General features: G+C 55.6%; 1 non-coding gene across 1 annotated transcript; it reads right to left on the bottom strand.

The window, feature by feature from the left end:
* Positions 1 to 1,949: 1,949 nt before the first annotated feature.
* Positions 1,950 to 2,031, bottom strand: TRNAS-AGA (transfer RNA serine (anticodon AGA)). The gene has a single exon. It is a non-coding gene; the product is annotated as a tRNA-Ser (tRNA).
* Positions 2,032 to 3,572: the final 1,541 nt, after the last annotated feature.

The following is a 3,572-nucleotide window of genomic DNA, read 5'->3' as shown; positions in this document are numbered from 1 at the left end:
GTTCCAGAAAGGCTCTGGACTGGCTGAGCTGGTAGAGCCTGTTGGTGAGAGGAGGGATGAGGTGACTGAGCTTCTCCTTTGCTTGCACTGTTTCCCCCACATTCAGTGGCATGGCTGCAGGGAATGGACATGCACTAGCAATGGGCTTGTCTCTCTTTCCCTTTCTCCAGGCTCTCTCTGCATGTGCCCCTCAGGATTTCACTCTTCCTTAAGATGCTGCATCACCCAGGCAGGGTACCAGCAGCCCCACTGCCTCTCATAGGCTGTGAGGGAGTAAACCCATCAGAGTCTCTGATGGCAGGGGGTGGTCTCCTGATGCCATAGTCTCCACCATGTCCTCTTTTGCCCTTCCATGTCCTTCCCAGAAGAGGAGGAGACAGGAGAGACCCACCCCTCATCATCTCATCCTTAAGCTAAATTTGGGAAATCCCCCTGGGAAAAGGTGTCCATATGTGCAAGGGCTGCGAATGAGTCAGGCAGAATATCTCCAGGACCACAGACAAGATCTCAGATCCATGAGGAGTCTTCCCTTTGTTACCAGTGATGGCTGCAGGCTCTCTATGGAGATGAGCAGCTGTACTGGGTTTTCGTGGCAAAGTTCTGGTAACAGGGGTGCTGCGTCTATGGCTTCGGTGAGAATATGCCAGAAGCTTCCCAAATTTCTGAATGAGCTAATGCCAGATGGCTTCAAAACCAACCCGCCACTGGCCAAATCTGAGCCAATCAGCAATGGTGGTAGCACTTCTGTGATAACATATTTAAGGAAATGCTGCGGCACAACAGCAGCTGGAAGAGAGGAGTGAGATTATGTGAGAGAAACAACTCTGCAGACACCAAGGTCAGTGAAGAAGGAGGGGGAGAAGTTTCTTCAGGCACGGGAGCAGAGATTCCCCTGCAGCCCGTAGTGAAGACAATAGTGAAGCAGGCTCTCCTTCTGCAGCACAATAAGGTCCACAGTGGAGTGGACGTCACTTGCAGCCTGTGGAGAACCCCAAGCCAAAGCAGGTGGATGTGCCCAAAGGAGGCTGTGACCCCAGGGGAAGTCCACGCTGGAGCAGGCTCCTGGCAGGACCTCTGACGCCATGGAGAGAGAAGCCCATGCTGGAACTGGTTTTCTGGCAGGACTTGTGACCCTGTGGAGGATCCACACTGGAGCAGCCTGTTCCTGGAGGAGTGCACCCCATGGAAAGGGCCCACACTGAAGCAGCTCATGAACACGTGCAGCCCATGGGAAGGACCCACACTGGATAAGTTCATGGTCCCCGTAGCTGGGAGCCCATGCTGGAGCAGGAGAAGAAAAGTGAGGAGGAAGGAGCAGCACACACAACGTGTGATGAACTGACCACAACCTCCACTCCATATCCCCCTCTGCTGCTTGGGAGGAGGAGGCCGAGAAATCAGGAGCAAAGTTGTGCCCAGGAAGAAGGGCGGGGTGGCGGGCAGGTGTTTCAATATTTGTTTTTATTTCTCACGCTCTTACTCTGCTTTGATTGGTAGTAAATTGCATTTATTTCCCCAGGTGGAGTCTGTTTTTCCCGTGGTCTTAAGTGGTGGATGTCCTTCCTGTCATTGTCTCATCCCACAAAGCTTTTGTTATATTTTCTCTCCCCCTGTCCAGTGGAGGAGGGGGAGTGACACCTGTCAGCCAGCCAAGATCAAGCTACCAGAGCAGCTGTAGTTTCAGGTGTAGGGAAGAGGAGCTGGTGGGGATGTGCGGCAAGGTCAGGTTCTTAAGTTCTGCTCAAGAACCCACAACAGTGGACCTCTTATTAAGCCCCTTTAACTTGCCTGTCTTGTAAATAGGAGGAGAATTTGCCATCCATGCTGGCATTTCTGGAGGAGGCAAGAACCAGCGTGGTAGGCACAGGGGTGCCCAGTTCAGGCACCCAGAGTGCCAGGGCTGCACGTGGGGCCAACTGCAGGCAGCCCAAAAGGAGGCTGCAGCACCCCGTAGTTGGCAGGATTCGAACCTGCGCGGGGAAACCCCAATGGATTTCTAGTCCATCGCCTTCACCACTCGGCCACAACTACCTGCTCCAGCCCTCTCTGCCCTGCCGATCGCAGGCCCTGTGCACTGACACCCGGCGCCCTGGCACCTTCAGGGCAATGCTCCACTCGAACATTCGCACCTGGCACTTGCACTGACCATGACGGGCACCTGCTGCCAGGCTTCCAGAGGCCTGGAGAGGCAGGACTCCAGGGGCTACAGCTGCAGCTCCCAGCGCCTCGTGCTCAGCTGGACACCTGAGACATGCTGCCCCGGGGGGATGGTTTCACCCCCCAGATGGCATCTCTGCTGCTTCCAGGGAGCAAGGGCAGGCAGCTGTGTGGAGACAACCAGCCATGGTGGCAGTTGTGGGGCGGGCTATTAGCCCCGGCTTTGCTTCTCAAACTTATCTGAGGGGGACTCCAAGCCTGCTGAGAGCGGTAGGGTGGGGACATTGCTACAGGGAAGATGGTGACCTCCCGGCAGCACCTCCAGCCTCACGGGGACTCAGGGTGGGGTGAACCCTCGACCAAAGACCACGACTGCTCTACAGGTTGATGGTGAGTAGGGGTACGGTTTGTGAGAGTGGGAGAGATCTATGGAAAGCGCAAGGTCAGGCCTTGGAGGGCAGCAAAGTGTATCTGCAGAGAAAGGTGAGGAAATGATTGACACGTTTATCTTGGGGTCTGTGTTTCCCATCTGCTCTGTGTTTCAGGTTTGCCTCCCTCACCGAGAGATGTCTTGCTGCACACCCTGTCCCCCACGCCCCTGCGGGAGCCTCTGGCCCAACCCCACTGTCCAGCAGCTGCACTGAGCCCTGTGTCGCCCGCTGCGCTGACTCAACGGTGGCCATCCTGGCCTCCCCGGTGGTGGTGACCCTGCCGGGCCCCATCCTCACCTCTTTCCCCCAGAGCACAGCCGTGGGATCCTCTCTGTCGGCTGCTGTTGGGAGCTCCCTCAGCTCCGGGGGGGTTCCCATCTCTTCTGGGGGCGGCCTTGGCCTGGGAGGCTCAGGGCTGTGTCTGCCTCCCCCCTTCTGCACTATGAACTGCTGAATGCCGTGGGTCATCCCCTTTGGAGCACTATGGAAGACAGGGACCTTGCAGCAGTGGCTGCTTGGCCATGGCTTGCTGATACACTGTGTGTCCTCACCTCATCTGGCAAGAGGGATCTGTGCCAACTTCTCCTCACTGCACAGCATGCCTCATCACAGATCAGAGAATCAGCTAGGTGGGAAAAGAACTTGAAGATCATATGGTCCAACCGCTCACCTAGCAATGACAGTTCCCACCTACAGCATTTCCTCAAGTGCTCAATTGACCCTACTCTTCAACCCCTCCAGGTATGGGGACTCCACTACTCCCCTGGGCAGCCCATTCCAACGCCTAACAACCCGTTCTGTAAAGAAATGCTTCCTGACATCTAGTCTAAACTTTCTCTGTCTCTACTTGAGGCCATTCCCTCTTGTTCTGTTGCTTACTACTAGGTTAAAGAAGCTCAAACCCAGCTCTGTGCAGCTTCCTTTCAGGGAGTTGTAGAGGGTGGTAAGGTCTCCTCTCATCCTCCTCTTCTCCAGACTAAACCC

This window comes from Athene noctua, chromosome 13, assembly GCF_965140245.1.
Source record: "Athene noctua chromosome 13, bAthNoc1.hap1.1, whole genome shotgun sequence".
Lineage (NCBI taxonomy): Eukaryota > Metazoa > Chordata > Aves > Strigiformes > Strigidae > Athene > Athene noctua.
This window is presented reverse-complemented; position numbering and strand designations above follow the sequence as displayed.